This window comes from Cavia porcellus, unplaced genomic scaffold (assembly GCF_034190915.1).
Source record: "Cavia porcellus strain 051 isolate PalLab524CR breed Dunkin Hartley unplaced genomic scaffold, mCavPor4.1 scaffold_22, whole genome shotgun sequence".
Classification (NCBI taxonomy): Eukaryota; Metazoa; Chordata; class Mammalia; order Rodentia; family Caviidae; genus Cavia; species Cavia porcellus.
In genome coordinates this window covers 44,132,581-44,156,325 of record NW_026947505.1, presented here as the reverse complement: position 1 = coordinate 44,156,325, position 23,745 = coordinate 44,132,581, and the positions used below count along the sequence as shown (strand labels likewise).

General features: G+C 36.3%; 1 long non-coding RNA gene across 1 annotated transcript in view; it reads right to left on the bottom strand.

Annotated features, from left to right (window-relative positions):
- Positions 1 to 1,281: 1,281 nt before the first annotated feature.
- LOC134472201 (uncharacterized) overlaps positions 1,282 to 23,745 on the bottom strand; it is a 32,513-nt gene continuing 10,049 nt past the window's right edge. Inside the window, exons 4-5 of the long non-coding RNA XR_010042073.1 lie at positions 1,904 to 2,029; positions 1,282 to 1,362 (exon numbers count right to left, since the gene is read on the bottom strand). This is a non-coding gene — a long non-coding RNA (uncharacterized LOC134472201). The remainder of the gene's footprint in view (positions 1,363 to 1,903; positions 2,030 to 23,745) is intronic.

Below are 23,745 nucleotides of genomic sequence, written 5' to 3'. Positions count from 1 at the left end.
GAAATTATGAAGATTAAACCAATTTGATGACATTAACATTTCAAACTTTTGCAATCAAAATAAGATAGCCTACACAGGAAAGGGAATATTTTCATCAAATAAGGCAAAGACAAATAGCTACATTGTATGAAAGCTCTCAAATATTTACTTATAAATAGTAAAATTCCATCAATAATTGACAGAAAGAACAAACAAACCAAAGTTACGCACCAGTCCAATATGACACAAAATAATACAGGAAAAATATAAGTCTCTGTCAATTAGATGTCAAATGTATAGAGTTCATGGCTTCACAACATGGTAGAATGAAGTCATTAACTAAAGGAGGAGGTTAGGAGAGTTGTACTGAAAAGAACAGCTCCTGGATTTCCAAGAAGAGTTCTGAGCAGGTGGCCACAGAGACTGTTTGTCAAGGGAAGTTTATAGAGTAAAATCATAATGAAGGTACAACTCAGGTCAAACTACAATCAGCCAATAAAATTACATGTCACTTAGCTAGTATGGATCCAGTAGGCAAGCAGGCAAATGACAAGAGTATGGGGCTAATACCATTAACTTTAGTTTATCTATAACTTTAACCACAGAACAAAGGCATTTTTAGGGAAGGGATGGGCCTAAATTTTTCTGGTCACCCACTGGGACATCTGATGCCCATCTGGATTTACTGGACTAGCCAGTACCAATTACAGAATAATCTGAAATTGCTTGTTTATCCCTTAGGGAGGCATGAAGACCTTGCTATTGTTTCTCCATGTTGAAACCTGATTCTCTCCAGATTTGCTTTCTTGAAACCTGATTCTCTCCAGATTTGCTTTCAGCCACAATTTTGATGCCTTTGTTTTTTTTTTTGTTCAGACTGCCTTGAAGGTCCCTCAGTATATAAACTGAATATAAATTTAGCTGTTTATAATGAAGGTATAATGAAGGTGTAGTGGGAGACCTCCACTCTTAAAATACAATGTGTGAACTAAGGCATAATAAGAGAAGACATCAGGAAGGTATAACAGTCATTCAGAAGCCTCAACTGTGAGCATCTCTGCTCAAGAGTTAAACTTAAAAAAAATTCCCAAGAAATTCAAAGCAGATAATCTGTAGAGAAGGGATATTAGAGGGCTGAACAGACATATGGTTTGTAAAAAAAAAAAAAAAAAAAATCAAACCCTGTTAGTAGTTCATTTGTAGAAGGATGTTGGTCTATTTTAAAATTCTTTTACCAGCCTGTGTCTCTTTAGTGCACCGTGATGAGGTTTAGGCAGGAAAGCCATGCATGTGTGTTACTCACTGGAAGCAGGAGTCTGGGTTCCCACAACAGCATACAAGGGTTTCTCTGTTGACATCAGGGTGGCAGAGGAGCTATCTTGCCTGGAAAAGAGTTTATAGCTATTTTTATAGAGTATCTATACAAATTCTTTCCTGACTAACAAAATATATGCACTGAACTTCCCAGAAATTGGATTTTCTGGTTCTTTAAGTCAGTAGTTTGGATTTTCATCTTGTCTGGGCATCACAAGGATGGTTTGCCTCCATTGCTTCCCAGGGAGCTGGAACCAGGGATCCTAGGGGCAGAAATTTCAGAGCTCTGCGTTCACCCCACCAGCCACCAACCCCACTGTCTGACAAAAATAAAATAAAATGAAAGATAAAGTGATCTCACTGCTTCTAGTTTTGAATGTAGAATTAAAGCACAAACCAAGTACTCTCACTTGACAAAAAATAAAGATGGGGAAAAGTTTCTTTTATGTTTCAGGAAATTATTACATTTTGGTGAAGCGCTTAGAGGTATAATATGAGCTGGATAATTTTCACAGCATTTGATGTAGCGAATGTTGTGGGGTTTTTCCATGACACATAATCAGTATTAAGCCAACATTTATAAAATAAAAAATGAAACCAAGTTTCTCACCAGGAAAATTGGTTTCCGTTCAACAAGATGTCCTACGGCATCCTTATAATTTTTAAGTTTCCGTTCTCAGTTCTCACTTTTACCACAAAGGATGGCAGTTTGAATATAAAGAATCCAAGGTATCCCCTAAAAGGAAGTATTCAAAACTATTAGGAGACTACTGACCCTAAGTCAATCAATATTTAATAATAAGCATTGATTTTGAACCTTTCTCTTGCGTTTTTTCAATTATACAAAAACAATAAACACAGCTGTTATGTTTTATTTTTCTTTATTGAAGAACTTTACAGGCCAATACTCTTTAGAATATTGTATTTAGTATAATAACTTTATTTTCACACATTCCAAGTGCCAAATTAATGCTATTGGCATAGTTTAAATTTAAGGTATTGTATGAAGTAAATTGGGGAAGATAAAATTCCTGCTCTTTAATAGTGTACAGACAAACTGGTAAAACATACACACTTATAAAACTAACACATACATATGAGAAGTGATGCTGAGAAACAGATTCAGAAAGAGGTTTAAAGGTTGCTTGTGGCAGACACACCAAATTTTTCAGGTTTTGGCATCATTATAGGAATCTATTGGGAGGCACTGGGTACTAGAAGCCTTCTAAGTAAACAGGGAAGGAGACTACAAGAAGTGGAGCTGGTCAGAGAGGTGACTATGTGAGATTTGAAGTTGTATTTGAGTGACAAAGCAAGCGAACAATCCAACAGGTCTGGGTAAGATTGAAAACTTTTTGCAGAAGAAACTGGAAAGATCACTTAATAAAAAGTCTTTTGAATGCCTAGTCAAATTCCCTAGACTCTCTCCAATTAAACAAAAAAGGTAAATATTTAGTTAAAAATAACCCAACTACATTTACAATAAGGTGTTGCTAGGTTGAAGGAAAAAATATTTATGAGTTGGTGGAAGCTGAAATTAGCACACCCTACTTTAAACAAAAACAAAACAAAAAAAAAATATATATATATACATATATATATAAACTGTGATGAGATCTCTCAGAATCCTTCTTATGTACCATGCCTGTCCCCAAAGAAAGCAGCAGTTACAAATACTTTGTCCTACTGCTAGAACTACCACAGAAATGAATGGAATCTTTTTTTTCTATTTACAACTCAAGGTGATGTAAGTTTAGTCCCTCTTATCAAATGCATTTTATCTCTTTTACAATGAAAGGAAAGGAAAGTCACTACTGAGTCTGAACCCCTAAAATGCCATTTCTGTGATTGATAAGAAAGGAAACATAGCCGAAGGGGTCTGCGTCCAAGCCTATCTATGCACCTCTGAATCCTGTAGCTACCTTTGCCTTGGGAAGGTGCAGTTGCTCTGTCACCAGCTGTGTCTCTACTCCTGCCAGAGCTCCACCTGGGAGTCTGACTCCTCATCTTCACTCTTGGGCAAAAGGAGGTACTGTCAGATCCAGCCAGGGGAAGCACCCCTGCCTTTTGAAATGTCTGAACCCTGGCTTGGACACCTTACTGATTCTGTGAAGGGTTTCTCCTCAAAGGGAATTGAAGATCTAAGAAAATGAGTGAAGAAAAGAGAAAGGACAAGAGTGAATAACACTAAAGCCACTAACTGCAATATTTATACCTGGGGAATGCTCTGAATTATAAATTAATAGGGTAATCTAAAACAGATCTGGTATAGTGAAGTTCTAGTAAAAGTCACAATACAACAAGAATACTAAGGAGGTGGAGCTTATCTTAAACCTTTGAGAATATTTGTGTGCAACTTTTTGAGATCAACTTAAAGCTCAAAAGTGCAGAATAAGTCAAAAGGACTTAGTACAAAATTAAATCCAACAATCTAAGTTTAAAAGAAGAAAAGACAATATGAAATAAGGGTAGATGAGAACTGTAGAAAATCAGAGAAGACCAAGCAGGTAAGAATGAGGTAACATGAGATGGAAATTCTGAAGTTTGGAGACATTGTTATGGGAAAAACTCACCTGACTGAAATGCTGAAGGTGTACGGGCAGAAACAACTTAGGTCTCCTCTCCCTTTTCTGATTTTGATGCCGTTGTTCCTGCCAAGGAATACGTGGGCCCCACCGTGCCCAAATGCTCTCCTGCAGATCCTGCAGGAAGTCCAGCTCCACCCATGTGAAAATCTTCTAGGCATAATTCTCAGTCACATTACCAGGAGTGTGCTGAAAGCAATTCATTTCCCAGGAAAAATCCTGCAAAGTTGTGTCTTAGACAGACTTGCTCCTGAGCCTATTAACCATCAAGGTTTTCATCGAGTCGTGAGACCCACAATATGGGGCACACTGAAAATAATTCTGTGCTTAGATTTTTGATTCTGCAACTTCTCTGTTTTGGGGGTGTGGGCGGGGGCCCACTACATTTAACCTTTGATCTTCTTTTCTTCCTAAGGAAGTTTCTTTTCTTTAACATAATAGGTTAAAAACAAGACAAAACAAAGCAAACAAACAACCAAACAGGAAAACTTCTTGGGTTTGCTTATTCTCTGTGGGACAAAGTGTATACAAAAGACCTTGAGGTAATAATGATTCTTTCATGTTACATCTTAAAATACTGGGTCATTATTATATTATGCATATACTATTATGCAACTCACACAAATGATCATAAAAATATAATTTTATTTTATTTTTTTTGAGTCAGGGTCTTGCTATGCAGTTCAGGCTGGCCTTGAACTCACTTTGTAGCCTAGGCAGATCTGGAATTTGCAACAATCGTCCTGACTCAGCCTCCTGAGTGCTGGGATTACAGGCATGTGCCACCATGCTTGGCTAGCTAGTTATTTTTAAATCTTGCTGTGAGTCAGGCACTGTCCTGGGTCTTTTTCCTATGTTAACAACAAAGCTAGGAAGTAAATGTAATGATTATCCTTATGTTACTAATCTGGAAACTGAACCATAAGGAAGGTATGTGGTTTGTCCAAAATTATATAACTAGAAAGGAAGGCTAACAATAATTATAACATCTGAGATCACAGTCCTGAATCCAGCCCTAGTGACTTTTAATATTTTTGCTTTTAGAAGTTGTAAGTTGAGTATATGTGACTACATGCCCCAAATATGCAAATAACCAAGGCAACAAACACATAGAACTTTTATTTATGCACATGATTATTCATCAGGTGAAAGAGTTACTGAAAGAAAGTGCACCATATATCATAACTAGAGATTTAATAACAGTCTGGAAGGACTGAGAGCTAATAGAGTGACAATAGGACCACAGATGTTAATGAAGTGACCAAAGAGTATATTTTTTTTGAGCAGCTTTGATCCAGATGGATGCCTTCAAATGTTGGTCATGTTGGCAAACATTAGCATAAAGACTATACCCGAACTGTTCCATGAATATGGGAGATATGAGACACAAGGGCAGCCTCTCCCTGAAATGACTGGGGAATTTCAATTGGCAAAGTCTGGTTGTGGGATTCCTCAGGACTAGAGTTGCAGAATTGCCTTTGAGGCCTTCCACTCATTGGTTGTTTCCTGCCCATCGCTATACCCAGCAACTGGTTTCTTTACTTTTGTAAGCTGAAGAGGTCCCAAGAAATGACCCTGGGGATAAACTCTGGTATTGGTATTCTATGTCCATTGGCAATTGTCTCAGGTCTTCCTCCCTAAGGTTTCAATTACAGCAGATAGTGTAACTTTTCATAGGCTTCAATTTAACATCTGCTCCTGCCAGGTTTATTTCATCTGGCCTGGGAGAAATAACATAAGTAACACTTCCCGTCTTTGCTGCTCTGTCAGTTGAAATGGGACATAAAACACAGAATGGTGGCAAAGAAGGAATCATACTAAAGTCCTTCTGCTTTGCTGGATTAGGTCTTAGAGGTCAAAGAGAATGGTGACTGAGATTTATTTAATTGAGTAATAGAGAAAAGAGGATCCGATGTACTTTTGTCCCTCTGATGAGACACAGAATGTGGGTAATATATCATTATGTAACTATCATTAGCTCCCTGGTTTGCAAGAACGCTATAAAGAATACATGAATGGGGCATGACAAAAAATAAAGAGTAATTAGGAATAGTAGATGTAAATGAATATGGTGTGAAGAGTCAGAAAGTATATAATCTCTAATGAATCCTGACTTCCATTTCTAGGAAATTTAAGAGTAAGTTTTAATTTAATATGTTTCCTTTAGAAATATACAATGGCAGCCATAGAAGGGACTGTTGCTGATTCCACTGTCTAGACAAGGGCTTACACTGATTAATCTTCATGAAAATAATCAAAGAATAACTGGCCAGTAAAAACAGAATTAATGAAGAAAAGCTTCTGGGTCCAAATACAAAATGACCACAAGCCTAGAAAGAAAACGGGTTACTGATTATTTGACTTCTGTTATTGGTGCCTGCCCATAAGTAACAGAAGACTATTAGATACTTAGTTTGACATAAACTATCAAGGTTTACTCCAAATACTGTTGCTCAAACTATATTTGTTAAGGCAACACAAAGCCTCTAGGCTCCACCTCCCTTTGCTAATGTTAAACTGGAAATAACAGGAGGAATTAGTTGTGGTAAATGTGCCTAGAGGTCCATTAATACAGGAATAATACAGAAATTAATACAGGAATGATGGAGTTTTCTAAAATATTTATTTCATATCTTTTTAAAAATCCTTTGGTAAAGAAGAATACAATTTTAGATTAAGAAAGTTTTATATTTTCAAGAAGTGATGATGGCCAGTAGTGACACATGGCTGTAATCTCAGCATTTGGAAGGCTGATTTCAAAGAGGAGGGTCAGTTGTGGGTACATGTGACAGATTAGTGATTTTTTTTTTTTTTGCTTAATCTGAGTGTTGGACCTAGAATACATATTATATTTTATATATTATTTATGATGTTTTATATATAGTATATTTTCTTAACTTGTCCATATAAGCTCATAATAATTTGAGTAAAATCTATATATGTGTATTATAATTCAGCACTTCAATATTTATCCTGTACTCCTTCAGATGAATTTCTCAACTTCTACACTGTTGACATTTAGGATTGGATACGTAGAGCCTTTCTTGTACATGGTAGGATATTTACAGGGCTCCTGGCCTCTATGTGCTACACATCAGTGACACAGCATCTCCTATTTCCCAAGTTGTGACAGCAAAAAATTCTCCAGATTTACCAAACACCCAGTCCTGCACCCCAGCATTAGCCCAAGAACTTCCCTGTCAAGAGCCATTCGTTTGTAACATAATAATAAATGAGATTATGATTTTTAATGTGTGTTCTTGTATCCTTATACTTTCCTACAGTGGTTATTTTCTGGAAGCCTGTCTCATTAGCTCTCTTCCTCTATAACCCAGACAAAAGTTACCTGAAGCAGATGCTTGTAAATGAAGAGAATGTAAGTAAATGTGCCTAGAGGTCCATCTGGATAAGGAGAAGTATTCTTGCAGATATTGAAAAAGAGGAAATATCACACCAGTGTTAAATGCCAATACAGAAAGCCCTTGTTTGCCCCCTTCTTTCCATCTCAGAATTTTGAGGTGAAAGAAATTCAATTTACTAAAATTTTTCCACACAATATCAAGAAAAAATTAAGAAAATTAGAGCAGATTGATGAATTAATTCAATAAATCAATAACTATCATTTATTGAATATCTATATTATTGTGATATCTCAAGATGATTTCACAACTTTATGCTATGCTATGTAGAATGTTTTTCTTTTATTAGACTACAACTGGAAAATGTTCCTCCACTTGAACATTTAGAATTTATCTGGGAATCTAGAAATTATGCAAACAAGTCTTTCATTTATTAATAAATGAATGTTAACATCTAGAACTATGCTAGAGATAGGTAAAAATGTGGAAAAAATTCAAGATTAATATCAATATTGCTTTTAAAATAGCACACTATATAGGTAGGAAAAATATGGTCTATGACTGATTGTATAATGCAGCAAAAGCTGCCTTCCTGGGGGAATTTCAAGAGCACTTTTCTCTAAGCTTTAAAGCTTAGAGGAAAAAAAAAGACTGAACTCTTTTTTCTATCTCTTTAAAGAATTTACTTAATTAGGACTTCAATATTGTCATTCAAAGCAGAGGAATTATTACTCTTTTATCTAGTCAACACACCAGACTAATTTTCATCCTCTAAAAGGAGAAGAAAAATGAGAAAGGCCTGGCTATGTATTATGACAGTACATTTATGTCCAGGATTTTTCTGCATCTGACTTCCAAGTGCTTTACTACATTTCTGTTTTATTAGTGTACAGATACTCATTCACACAGAGTTTTTTGCAGGAATTAAAAAGGTAGATCCATCAGAGATTTTAAAAATAATAATCATTTCTTTATAACTGTGAAGCAGTATAACTATCCTATTCATCTATGTATGACTGTGTGGATGGGTGTTTGCTAGCACAGAGCAGTGTTTGCTTAGGAAATAAGTGCCTTTATTATTTGATTACTACCACAATGTCATAACAAGCGTAACCTTGAAAACTATAGTTCTGTGAATGGAAGAATAATTTTAATTGGTTTACATTTTATTTATCACAATCTGCACAACTTTTGAAAGATACCATGTGTGAGACCTATTCTTCACATGAACTGCTTCTCAGGCAAATCAAGTTCCTGAACACACAGCAGGTCTATAGATACCAGGAATACTGTAGGGGGAAGACTTACATAAATGGTAGAAATGGAATTATTTTCCTGAATCTTGGAGAAAACAAAAACAAAATTAGATGGTCCTTAGAGATGTTTCCGGCAGCATTTTCTCTGGGTCTGAGTCAGTAATTGTCTTCAGAAGCCAGGACTTATTGTGTGTTTGGTATCAAAGTTATTTTGAGAGGATAAGCAGGAGGATCATGAGTTTGAGGCCAGCCTGGGCCACATAGAAAGACTTACTCTCAAAAGAAGAAAATAAAATAAAAATATAAAGCCAAGCACGGTGACACAGAAATCAGGGAGACTGAGAAAGGAGGATCATAAATTCAAGAGCAGCTTAGGCAACTTAGTGAGTTACTGAGGCTCTGTATCATAGTAAAAATAAATAAATACATAAAATTTTATGTATTTAGTACAAGAAAACTTTGATTAAATATATATTAAATTATAAAGAAGCAGTTTATAACTGAACAAAGAAGCTATTGTCATAAAAATATCTCATTTCTATGAATTATTTTAGCTTATGCTTTTCATTGATATTACAATCAAAATCTATGTAAAATACTAATTTTAAAAATATGTGACTTATCTTCCACAATTAGTTTAAAATTTCCAGAAAACTTTTTAATCCTGCATGTTATATTTATTTGTAGTGCTTCTAGCACATGCTATTTGCAATTTAAAAACAAAAGTTTTCTTGCCTTTTGAAGTCTAGGTAAATTTGGCTCAAACATGATTCTTTCACCCTGTAGATGCCCCAAAATTTCAGAAAGCATTCTCCATCTACTAGGCCATTTTGTCACCCTTCTCTAGGTTCCAAGAGTTTTGTAATTTTTCTTTTATGCTTGGGGTGTGTGTGTATTTGTTCATGGGCTCATGAACATGCTTTCCATTCTGCACTATACCCACTTAGGTTACATTTCAAAATATTGCAATAGTTGTCTTTCTGTATTCAACTTATTTCACTTAATGCTTTTCTCCATAATGTCACAAACTGCAGCATTTTCTTACTTCTTTTTGATACGTATACCACATTTCCTTTATCCATTCATCCACTGGCGAATACTTAGTTTGATTCTATACCTCTGATACTGTGAATACTGTTGAACATGAAAATGTACATATATTTTAGATTTAGTGATCTCATTTCCTCTGGATAGACACCTAAAATTGGGATTGCTGAATTTTATGATAACTTTATTTTTACTTTCGTGAGGAATGTCAAACTGTTTTCCAAAATGGCTGTACTAATTTACATCCCCATTAACAGTGTAACAGAGTTCTTTTTGCTTCCCATCTTCACTAATATATCTTATCTTTTAGCTTACTACTGTGGAATCAAAAGAGTCAAATTTGTTGGGTGAGATGTCACATACTTATAATCCCAGATACATAGGAGGCCTAAGCAGAAGCATCACAAGTTTAAGGTCAAAATGGGCACGGAGCAAGACCTTGTCTCAAAATGAACTTTATTTTAGTACCAGGGATCAAACTCATGACCTCACACTTGCCAGTCAGGAACTTATGCCACTGACCTAAATGGGGATGTGACTCAGTGACAGAGTGCTTTCTTACATGCATAAGCCCATGAGTTTCATCCTTAGTTCTGACCAAAGAAAGTCAAACTCCTAGGAGGACAGAATAGGATGGGGGTGGTCACAAGAGGCTGGGGAATAAAGGGAGGCATGAGAAATAGGGAGACAATCTATTGGCTAACATAGTGTTCATAATTATATAATATGTTATATTTTAAAATTGTGAAAGGTAAAGTTTTAAATGTTCCAAGGGAGTGGATATATTAGTTTTATTTAATCTCGCTACAAGGTATACATATATCAAATGTATATCTACACATCAATATTTTCAAATCACATTATTCTACATATATTCAAGTATTATCAATTAATTTTTTTTGGTACCGGGAATCAAACTCATGACCTCACACTTGCCAGGTAGGTGCTTGTGCCATTGAGCTAAACCACTGGCCCTCGATTAAAATTTTTAAAAATGAAAATATAGAGTAAAAGAAAAATAATTTATTCACACAGCATGCTCATACACATAATAGGTATTACAAGAGGTGTGAACGTAGAGGAGAAAGACAGTAGAGATCCTATCATCCCTGAGTAATGATGGGTGAGATGTCAGGCATTGTTGCTCTAATGTCTTTTGGCCATGCCACTGTTCAGGATTTTCACAGGTTTTTGCCCTCCTTTTTGTGGTTTGTTTTCATTTTATAAACACGCTTCTTCCTCTTTCAATTTTTGTTTTGTACAAGTTCGAATTTGTTGCTTACCCAACATTCATTTGCATTCAAATAGAGGTCCTTTTTTTGACTAGGCACTTTCCCTTCCCCGGGAAATTGAGACTTTCGGGAAAGCAGACCACACTTAGTTCCCAGGTTGTCAGGAGCAGGATAGATCACATGGCCTAGTATCACTCAACCAAGCAGAAAAGAGAGATGTCTGACATCTCTTGCATGTCAGAAATAAGCTCCAAAGTCTCCTGGCATCTCCACGGCCACTGGGAAGAAGTTACAATCATGAATGATCAAGCAAAGAGACAGAAAGTCCCTGGGTCTATGTGACACTCCTGATTCATTGACTTTACCATTCCTGCCAAAGCACCACCTCTGTGTCACTGGGAACATGAGAGACTGAGAGGTAGCCCTATGTTAATTAGCTGTGGTTTCCAGGAAGCTGAGTATTCTAATTCATCATATGAGGCATGAATGGAGCCTACAGAGAGTGTGTAAAGTACATTGCCATTAATCCTGCTTGAAATATTCCTCATCACTTAGCACATTTTCCCCATAATTGTCACTTTCTGAAGCAATTTTGAAAGCCTTCAAGTCTTCTTTCATGAGTATCTTTGGCTGTGTTGTGACTGTCTCCATGTTCTGGATCAATACAAAGCATTTCTCTTTTGTAATCATTTTGATTTTGGGGATGAACCAGAGTCACACAGTGCCAGCTGCACTGTGTCGATGAGGACACACAACAGCGTTCATGATGTTTTATATCACACCTCCTAAAAGCATTCATGAAAAAGGACTTCCAGAACTGCTTCAGAAAGTGGCAGGACTGATAGCATAATTGTGTTCAGTGTGAGAGAGGGTAGACACCTGAGCCTCTCTCCATGAGTCAGCATCATTCACGGGACTGTGGGGGAGGAGAACCAGGCCTTCCAAGAGGTGATGCCTGCCTGGAAACCAGTGCCATGGACCCAGCCACACCCAAGCCTCTCTCTGTGAGTCAGTGCCATTTATGGACTGTAAGGGGAGAGAACCAGGCCTCACAAGGAGGTGAAACCAACCTGGAAACATTAGCATTTTCATTGTTTTCTTGGGTTGGGTTTTATTCTCTTTTGTTTTGTTTAATTATGTTAAATCTGATGGCATGAGCAGCTGTTTAAAAGTAGCAAGACATTATGGTAGCCATTTTGGATTTACTGTTGGCTTGTTTTGAAGTCTTATTGCATTCATTATTTTGCTTTATTGTTTCTATTCTATTCTGTTTTGTTCTGTTCATTTTTTACTTCGTCCAAAAGTATCTGAAGCTATTTTGAAGACAAAAAAAGGCAGTATGGTAATTCATAGGTTTTGAAGTCCTATGAGAGACAGTGTTTTGAGGGAAGTTAATGACAATGTATCTTTTATTGTGATAGCATTTTAAAATTTAAACATTTGCTGCATATTTTGATCAACCCTTGCAATTTTCTTTCAATTCTTCTTCCTCTCAGGAATGAACGAATGAATGAATTTTTTTCCTTTCTACCTCTCTTCCTCTCTTCTTCCCTTTCTTCCTTCTTTTATTTACTTCCTTCCCCACTTCCTTCCACCCTTCCTTCCTTTCTTCATTTTTTAACTTTTGTAAAAATACCTCAATGATCATCCCTTGTCAGTGAGCTCCCTGAGAGTTTCTGTGATCTGAGAGTCATGCTCTACCATAAGTAGATTATTAGTACATTTTTCTAAACCAAGATAGTGTCTATCCAAAGACAATTTCTAGCAGCAGCTGTTAAGAAAATCACCATTTCCTCATTATCCATCCAGGTTAATCACCTGACTTTGAATCAATTAAATCACCACCATTCCACAGCCTGCTACACTACCCTGCTTCCCTAGGAGTCAGGCCTTCCACTTACATCCAGTTGTGTAGAAAAATCTCCTGAAAATCCTCACTTTCTGTCTTCACCACCTGTGGCTGCCGAGAGTTTCAGGCCCAATAATTGAATGTCACACACCATCTGTGAGTTACCAGCTGTAACTTATACTGATTTTGCTGCCTAGACCTGTGTTCTGGCTGAAGGACCAATTGCTAACCTGTAGGACATACTATTCACATTCTCTTCTCTACTGTCTGCCCTTTACAGGAATTGCCCTGCATTACAAAGAACTGTAGCCTCTACACAAATGATGGAATGATTCATAAAAACAAAAGACCAGTCTTTTATTTCAAATTGGTCAGCTGTGGGAGGACATCGGAATTTGAAAGCTCATCATAAATACCCCACAGTCACTGTATGATTGTGCCTGTACCACAGTAGGCTCTTTCCCCTCCTGACATCATTGTCTCTGGGTCTTCAAGAAGAGCTCATCTCATGGACACTTTCTAATAAATCTGTGTACAGGTCTTCATTTTAGAGTTAATCTGCTTTTATTTCTTGGGCAAGCTGCCTATAACAGAATCCAGAGGCCAACAAAGCAGATGCTCACATGTGTTTTGGAAGCTTATTTACCTACCAGCCACAAAGTGTGGGGTTTCCCATCACTAGAAGAAAATGGATAACCAGGCCTACTGTAGCAGTGTAGCTTTTAGAGCTTTTCACCTGTGAGAACTGTTTTGTCATATTGGTGGAAGGAAATGTACTGGCGGTGATAATATATCAGGTTCGGGACAAAATACCAACCAGAGGAATAATAGGATTGAATGACTTTTGTTGAGGATGTTTGACCTTTAGGAAAATAGTGGAAGGCTAAGAGAGATTAATAAGAAATTAAAAGATAGCACGGAAATTAGAAAGGTTCCCTGCAGTTTACAAAGAGGTACTTTCCAACCATCTCTTATGCCCAAAAGATAGAATAAAATAAGGGTAATTTCAGGGTTTAATTGTACTTGCAGAACTCTAGATGACATGGACCGTATGCCATGCTAAGTTCAAGGAGATGACTAGAAAGGGCTGCCATGTGAAAATAAATGACAAGGACACTAGGTGTGTCCTAATCACAAATACCTTAGTTTACGTAAACCCAAATGTCTCAGTCTCTACATAGTTAACATTTGGGCTAGGTCATCCTTTGTCAGGGGAAGTCCTTGGCATTGCACAGCTGTTCACAGCATTCCTAGCCTCCACCTACTGGATGCCAGTAACCAATAGCTCTTCCTTCTCCCTGTGACAATCAAAAATTTCTGTAGACATTTCCATGTATTCTCTATGAGTAATACTCTGTGAGTAATCAAAAAATTTCTGTAGACATTTCCATGTATTCTCTATGAGTAGAACATTGGTACCAGTGTTCTAAACTGCTTTGTACCTGCAGTATTGACCTAATCCTGTTATAAGTTAGTATTTTACCCTTGCTTGAGGAGAACATAGTGATCTCTCAAAATATAAAAAAAATAAAAACAAAAAAAAAAAAGTTCCTTACTGAGGATAAACCTTTGCCTTTCCTCAGACCTCCCAAAGTACTGACTAAGTTTAAGTCATATTTAAATCAGTTGAGGAAATGCTGGAGCTTTTAAGGGAAGACTCATGCTACAAAGAAGCTGTGGTAGCTAGCTGGTAAGGATAAGCAGGACCCTGGAGAGCTAATATGAGAAGGAATTCTAACACTGAATTAAAAGCTGGAAGAATCAGCATTAGATGGGGGAGTTTCTTGGTAAGGCAATATTTTCCTGTGATGTAGGAGTTAAACTTATGGCATGGACCCCAGGAAAGGTGGCCACGCGCTGCTGGGATGGCTTACTGAAACTTAGAAAGAGTTAAAAGTTTCAAACTGTATATTCAAGCTAAAGCATAAAGCCATAATTTCCGTGACCAATGGTGGAAGAATGAATCAAAGGCTTGGAGAAGTAAGCATGCTAGAGTGGATATATTACGTAAAGTTGAATAATGAATAATACATTAGGTGATTCTGATTCTGTAAGCAAGCCTGAGGAATACTTCATTTTCCAAAATGCTAGAAATTATATGGATGAGGGGGACACAGGTTCACTGAAGAGTTCATAGAAGGTTTGATGCATCTCTTTACCACAAAGCTCAATGGCAGTAAGGGAGTGAATAGTTGCAGAAATAACAGGACAGGTAGTGATATATCTATCACAGTTAGACTCTTATACACCTTGAATAGAGGAGAGCATGGCATCATCTCCTTCATTAATGACAAAATACCAGCTGAACTGTCTGCAAAGGAAATGGTATACACAGGAGTATACATGCACTCCACAGGCCAAAGACAGGGCCTCGATGTTCTGATGCCCTCAACATTGGCAGAATATCTAGGTATGCAGTGCACAAAATCTTTCAGGAGGATCACATTTAAAATAAGCCATAGCTGTCATGATGAAAACAAAACAGAATGCCTGGAGGGCTTCTTTGAATTTCCAAAGCAGCACGGTTTGTACCCGAGTGTACTTTCCAGTGGCATGGTTTGAATGGAGTACTGCATAAGATCTGCTGCTACTTGGGCCACATGACCAAGTAAGCCTTATATCTTGGAGATACACGATGAGAATATAAAATTTTATTTTTTTGAGATTTGAAACAATGTAATGCCATCTACGTTGGATTATACACCCCCTCTATGAATCTTCTCCTAATAGCTGAAGACATCAAACTATAGCAATATAGGTATATCAGTATTTATAGTAAGATAATTCTTAATGGCTAAGTATTGGAAGCAGCCTGTATACTCATCAACAGATGACTGAATAAAGAAAATGTGGTATCTATATGTAATGGAATTCTACTTGGCTATAAAGGAGGACAAATTTGAGACATTTGTAGGAAAATAGATGCACCTGAAAAGTATGATGCCAAATGCAACAAATCAAACACACAATGCTGTATAGTCACTCTCATTTGAATATGGCAAAGTAAAAACAAATAGCACAACAAAGGATGAATAGACAGAGGCAAGGGGAGAGATCTCTTGAAAATGAAAAGAGCTGCAAAAGAACATGGATGAAAGAAGAGGCAGAAATAAATAGAATAAAAATGTTCCATATACAGGAATCTAATAGCTTCGATGAATGTAATATTTACAATATTTACCATGAGATAAGATTAATAATATCAATAAAAAAGAAAAGGGAGGAAGGGAGTTTGGAGGTGGAATGAAGGAGTCAGGATAAGGCAGGATAAAAGAAGGAGGAGTTTAAAGAGAAAAGCAAGCTGTATTCTATATGTATACCCATCTTCCAAGATGTTCATAAGTTGCATGTTTTGCAAAGATGTACTAATAAAAAATAAATAATTAATAAGCAGCACTAATTGAAGGGCCCTAATTTTTAAAGTCTACATACAACCTTCTAGAAAAGGGAAACCTATGGATATGTGTTAGAGTTTGTGTCTGGATGTTCCCCCAAAGCCTCATGGAGTCATAAGGGGCAAGAGTTTCAGAGGTGACTGAATCTAGAGTTTATGATTAGCTCATTGCTAGTGCTGGATCTGGAGGTGTGAGTGCTATACCTACCCCAGGGCAATACTTACAGCCTGCATACAGGACAATGGACATAAAGAGGACTGCTCCTCCCTTTGGCTCTTGTTGCTTCTTCTGTCTTCCATTACCATGAACTGTTGCCCGACTGCCATGCCACCCTGCTAGAGCCAGCTGATTATGGACAGAAATCTCTACAAACTGTGAGCTAAATAAATTGTTCCTTCCTTAACTTTGGGTGGTGTGTATTTTGTTTCATCATTGAAAGAAAATTAACTATGACAGCATGGTAACAAAATCAGTGGTTGTTAAGGCTAAGGGGACAGTGGGATGAATAAATGACTCACAGAATATTTTTAGAGGAGAGAAAATAGGCATTATGATCTATAACTGTCAAAAGAACTCATAGTAAATTTGTGTAAATCAATCAAATGTGTAATATAAAAAGTGAGCCTTAATGTAAACAATGGACTTTGAATCACTAAAACTCACAACTGCCGTTCATTGTGGTACATCTAAGATCAAACATGAGCAGAACCAAAGGAACTGCCGTCATGCCGAGTACTGATAGTGAGGAAAGCTGTATGTGTGCTAATACACAGGAGGTACTGGGAGTTAGTGGAAATTTCCTGCTAAACTTTACAGTGAACCTGAAACTTTTCTAATATTTAAATGTTATTTTTAAAATTGAGCAAAAATAACTAGTACGTTAACTTTTCTTAGCTGCTTATAAGACCACTTTCCTAATAAGATTATCTCTCTCCATTTTTTGCAAATAATGTAAAAAAAATTTGATTTTTTTAGCCTGTGAAAGAAAAATCAAGAAGCGACTTAACTTAACAATAATAATGGTAGCCAGGATGATTAGTGAATGGGGCAGAAAATAAGGAAACTATCTGGAATGTACATAGACACTCTCAAAGTCTCTTTACCTGAGACTACCTACCTATTCCCTGGATTCTGTCAGTGTTTTTTCTGTCTCTAACCTACACTTGATTTGCTAGTCAATGTTTATTTTAACACATATTTTCTTTTTCTTCATTATGACAACTTCGTCTAGAGAGGAAATATATTTAGCTCCTAATTTTAGTTTCAAAGACATATCTGCAAGTAGATATTGATGCAGTGACATAGTTAAAGAGATACACAATCAAAAATAGAAGTCCCAGGATGGTGAGCTCAGAAAACTGTTGATGAAGGCAAATTCCAATGATGTGGATGTTTCCTTTAACCCCAAATATATGTATGATTGCCTGCGGTAGATTAACCATCTTGTGACCAAAGGGATAAGAGCCACAGGCTAAGGAGAGTGCTGCAGAGAACAAAAGGAATGTGGGCATTTGTCAGCCCAAGATTTCCCATCACCACACCATCCATCATGTGGGAGAAAAATTAAAATGTAAGACACAGTGACTGGGTTTCCTTTTTATATGGTCAAAAACATAATTTTTATATATTTACCTTATATCTTTTGTTAGCAGATTCACTCAAGATGAACTTCACTAAAGAAAAGATCTGATTAACCTGGCTGAACAAGTCAACTATGTGCAGGATCAGAGTAACTCAGATGCATATATACGGCTGATAGGGCTCCATCGTTAAAATGTGAGCCACTGGGGGGAAAAAACACAAAGCCCAACAAAGTGATCTACCAGTACTACTTAGATACAATCAATTTCACCACAGAACTTGGATCTATTAACGTCTATTATATACGACTCTACCAAATGATATATGCTCCCCTTTGGAAAAAACACTCCAGGGTGGAAAAGAAATGTTTTGGAAAATGAGTTGAGATCAAATATAACATAGAAGGTCCCTTGGTTGGTTTAAGATGTATTTTTAAAAGATTCTCTCTCTCTGTCTCTCTCTGTCTCTTTCTCTCTCTCTCTCTCTCTCTCTCTCTCTCTCTCTCTCTCTCTCTCTCTCTCTGTGTGTGTGTGTGTGTGTGTGTGTGTGTGTGTGTGTGTGTGTGTTACTTGGCATGATATTGGGCGTAGACTTAGTGCATACATTCTATATTTATAAACTTCAGATATGTACTACCTATATGCAAGAATTTGAAAAATGCAAGTGACATTAAACATAGTTTCTGCTCTTAAATTTTTATAATTAATGTAGGGAGGCAGGCTGCAGACATATAAGTGATTAATTATGCTAAATTATAGTTTAGTTTCCCTGACTATGAGATGATCATAGTGGTTAAGAGAAGAAAGGGAAGTAACTCCTTGTTACTAAAATTTGTTTGAAATATGATAAATTGAGTTTTCCCTTAAGAATTAAGCAAATAGTACAACTAGACAAAGGAAAACTAAATGTGAACGCTGCCTATTTAACCCCAGAGCATCTGATAAAGCATAGCTAAACACTTCTCAAGGTAAAAATGGGTAACTCACCAAAATCTGGGAGACCTCAGGTGAAATAATAGTGTGGAACTACTCGATGACAGTGTATATAATATGTGAGCATATTCCTGACAACCTGAAATTGCTGATTGTTTACAAATACATTAAGTGAAATATAATATCAGTTTCCCTCCATAACATTAGGATCTTTTGGAATTATTCTGTGACATATATTTTCTATTATAATTATTTAAGGAAACAGTGATACTTACATGTTACTTTTATAGATTCTAAAGACATGGTCTTTGAAAATGCAACAGCAATAATCCTTTTGAAATCAGATAATATGAGAACTATCTTTTGTATTTGTATTATCACTCATGGTATTATTTTCACTATCATTAAGTCACATTTTATTTGTCCGTTAGATAAATACTCATTAAGTACCTGATAAATACCTGGTATCATACTAAGCACTAAGAATATGGTAATGATTACTACCTAAACAGGAGTGACTTGCCTTACTAATTTACAAACTAATTGGGGAGAAAGATAATAGTTAAATAATTACAAATGTGTAATGTGAAATAAAATGTAGTCAAACTATGCTACAGGGACCTAAAGGTAGTCTTGTGGGAAGGAAATGTCACTAACCATGTAAGTACTTTCCCTATCATCTAAGGTTGAAGTGCTGGGTTATCAACATTTAAAGGGAATCTGAGCAGAATAAAAGAAAAAAACTGCTAAGTTATGGCTGCATTTCCATTTTCCGGAATGACAAGTTGAATCTTTGCCAGCATCACACCATAAATAAATAAATAAACAATGAGACCCATCTATATGCAGCTGTATCAAAAGTTCTATTCCATATGTGACAACATATTATTAAAATAGCAAAATCATAGCTTCCATCTGCCTGTTGGGATGCAGAGCGTCACTCTCTTCCCTGTAATGTTAGACTTTATTGCATTTGTCGGCAGCATATTCCATTTTAATATTTGATAAATAGATAGGAAGAATTGTTTCAAGCTACAATCCTGTACAGCTTCAGCTGTTCATCTCCTCTTTGAAGCAAACTCTCTATCCTCAAACTAATATACCCCAAAAAGAAAAATCAATTTAAAGTGACTGTGAAAATGTGTTTATTTTTCTACCCTCAGGATTAAAAAGCTGAGAAATGATTAATAATAATTTGTCTGGAAAGATAATGTGGGCATTTTAGGGGGATAGTGATTTTGCATCTTTAATTTTCATCAGTTCTAACATTTTATCATTAAAACTGCATGAATATATATAGAGAGAGATAAAAGAAAATGAGAGAGGTGGTAATACCTCATATCTCTTAGGCAGTATTTCCTATGTTTTAGATTTCTACATTGTCTGACCCCATTTCAGTCAATTTTCCATAGCCTGCCTGTCTCATATCCGCTGAGGGAACACACTAGTGCTGTGTTTATGCTAATTTTATGCTCTCTGAGTTGTGTCTGTTATTCAAAGCAGTTGAAGCAGTTATTGCCAGTAATCTTATTTCTGTGGGAGCCCCAGGGCAGACGAGGCCTCAAAATCAGGCCTGCAGACCGAGGCAAAGCCATCGCAGCCTGCTGGTAAATGGCACTTCTTCCCCTCCGAATCTGATATCAGTTACTTCGCAAACACAGTAATAAAATGAAACAAATCAGATTTTCAAGTAAATAAACCAGACTTCAGTGGGAAGCAACAATGGTCAGGGCAACAGGAGTTTAATAAGTGATACATAGGGGGAAATACAAAAGCACCATGGCCTGCTCCTCTCCTCTCTTTATTCAAAGGATCACCCAAACCCCCTCAGTGCTGACAATGGGTGTTTTACACAAACGGTAAGAAAGCTGAGAAAGGAGCTGACGTTAAGGAAAACAAGCAGCAAAGTAAAGGTTAACTCTTTTACTAAAATCAAGCAACAGTACTGAAAATTGTATTATTTGTTGCTGAAACGTGCTGAAGGATGCAGTGAAATCAAGATTCACGAAAACAAATGGACATGGCCATTCTCTTCAGTCATGAAAGCTAACACAGGAATTTTTAAAAATTCCAGCAAAATGGAAACAGAGGCAAGCAGTGCAGTTTGCTGGAGAAGGAGCATTGCCCTGCTGTAACTTTGCAGACCATGAGAATTTAAAGGTGGCTAGAGCACTGACCAAGGTCTCAGCCTAATCAGAAATGTATGCACTCATATGATTTATTTCTGGCAATTTCTCCTTGCTTTCCAATGTATTTTTAGTTCCATTTATTTTAATGTACTTGTATATTGTATTCCCCTCCACTGTGTCACTCATCTATTATAAACATTTTAAATGACTGACACAGTACAATGAGAACCGTCTAAATCTAACTTAGCAATAGTTTTCTGAGGCCCATCTTGTATATTTTTCATGAATTCAGACCCAATACTGTAGCCAGTTTACCCTTGTACTGTTCTTTAATCTGAAGCATCTTCCTAGAGTCCTCTTCAACATATTCATTTGCAAACATTTATAGTCTATTTTATGCTAAACACAAAGTCTACTTTTGATCAGAGCACAGCTACTCCAGGAGTGAAAAAAATCTCACAGTATTGTGATTTGGACTGTTCATCTCACAGTTCAGGACACTTTGGAGACACATAGAAATATGATAGAGGGAGATGGATGTTCATTTGAGGAGATAGATTCTGAATTGAATTTTATGAGAAAATATAAATTTATAAATGGAGAAAGAAAAAGAAAAGTATTTTTTGATAGAGGGATGAGAAAGTTGTTTTGGAGAATATAAAAGGTCAATATGAATTGAACAGATTTTTAAAATGTGATGGGTAAAATTCTAGGGAACTGAGAATCAGCAAACATGTCACATTATAAAGTTTTCACTGCCTACTACAGTTAAGGATTTACATGCAGCACTGAAATACAAAGACTGACTTTGAGGAGACGGGAAGCCAGTTAGGATGAGCAAAAACTGATGGGGGAGCAGAAGTCAGGGATCAAGATTTAATAGGTTCATATACTATTGCCTCATGATAATTATATTCATTATGTGTCTGAAACATACATCAAAATTAATAAAGAGATAACTTTTTAAAGTACTCTGCATGAAAGAAAAAGAAAGACAAAAACAGAGATGCTCCTGATAAGCACAATAGGCAGGATATTAAGTTTGGAGTAATCCCATATACTTTTTGTAGGTTTGAGGATGGAAGGATTAGAGACTGGACAGCCTGGTGAGATCTTGTCTCAAAAACAAACAGAAACAGAGCAACAATAAAAATTTTGAAAAAGGAGTCAGGGAGAGAATATGACTTTGAATAGAACCAAAGCAAAGAGATAAAGGGAAAAAACAATAGATTGTAGAAATTTTTATGGTGAGAATTTTAGTTCACCATAAGTGAGCTAGAAATCCTATCAATGGCACATCAAGTACATTATTTTATTTCTGCCTCTTCCAGTAAGAAAATTAAAATGACACTAAAGAAGAGAATACTTAATTTGTCACATAAACAATAATAAGAGAAAAGAAGAAAATAACAGATGAAAAATGTCAAGAAAACAATATAAGTTGAAACACAGTGTATACACATAAATGAATTAGCAGAAGAAAGAAGATAACTTCTCTGGGGAGTCAAAAGATTCCTAACCTGCCAAAGAAGCCCAAAAAGGTCAAGGACTTGTATATATATATATCTGAAAGCTAAAGTATGGTATGTGCTTGAAAATAACAACAGGTTGATAGTTGTAATGGAATAATCATATATTTAAATCCTTCCCCAAACCCAACAAAAGGTACAAAATTTACTCTCTAAAAAGTGAATCAGCAAAAGATTGGATTTGGGCATACAAGTGAATGAAATGAAAAGCTACATCTCAGAGGGGACAATTTCTTAGTGTTCTTTCCCTGTTCTGCTCTCACAAAAGTAGCTGCTTTGTTTAAAAATTCCAGCTGAAGATCAGCAGTATTTTTTTAGAGAAACCAATTTCGTACAAAAGAAAAAAGTGATAGTACAGACATTGCTAATCCCTTTAATACTCAAATCTCAAAGAGAATAACCTCGGTGAGGACTCTGAGTTTATCCGAGGACACAGGGCATTCAGGCACCATGTTGATATTTCTTTTTAAGTAGGAAGCTAGAGATACACAAAATTTTGAGGCAGATCTCTAACATAGGAAACAAAGCATGTTGAAAAAAAACTGAAGAAAAATATAAAAATATTTTATGTATCCGAAAATATGTGCTTGTGTACACATAAACATGCTTATTAGTATGCAAGGAAAATCTAAAAGAAGAAGACGGTACCTTCACAAAAGCAAAACAATTCTAAGAATGAAAATGGATCTTTAAAATTAAAAGTGTGAGAGAAAAGTTTGTTTTTAAAAAAGGTTAAATTACTCAACAGAGGAATTCTCTCAAAATGTAGATAAAAGGCAAACCTGAAATTATTTTGGGGAGAGGCAAAAATTAGAGCATTCATATTAGATATCCAATATCTAATAAACAGAAAAAAATTAAGTGAAAAAGGTAAGAAAATAATCACTAAAAAGTAACTCAATTAAACTTGTCAGGCCTAGAATTCAAGAGTTTCAAGTTGGGAGAGTTTATTGAGTGTCTAGTATAATAAATGGGGATAAAAAATGGTCATTAATTGACTAACATTAGCAAAATGTTTTTAAAAGAAGAAATACACAGTATCACAATAGCATCAATTTATGCATATTAATAAAGAGATTAGGAAGCAATTCTTGACACAGTGACTTTAAAATCTTGAGCAGAAATCCAGGTGAAAGGCACCACAGGAAGACTCAGAGCCCAGCCCTACTCATCATGGCTACTGGGATCTAAGTGAACAGCACACAGAGACCAGCAGAATATTAACAAAACAACAGGGCTCCCAGCTGGGTGCACAAGATGAACAGGTGGACTAGGGTGTGAAATTGTCAGAGCCATAGTAAGAAGGTGAGCCAACAGGTGGGACCAGCAGCTGACATGGGAAGAAGCTGGAACTTAGTCATCAACCATTTTCTCTCAATTTCCTTTTTCTTTCTTTTTTTCTCTCTTTTTGTCTTTACTTTTTCTTTGTTGCTCTTCTTCCTTTTTTCTGTTTCTTTTCTTTCTTTGTTTCATCTTTTTCCTCTCTTTTCAAATTAACTGGTGAGAATTCCAGTCACAAAAAATTAATCCCAATTCCCAAATGCAGAGACCAAGTTGA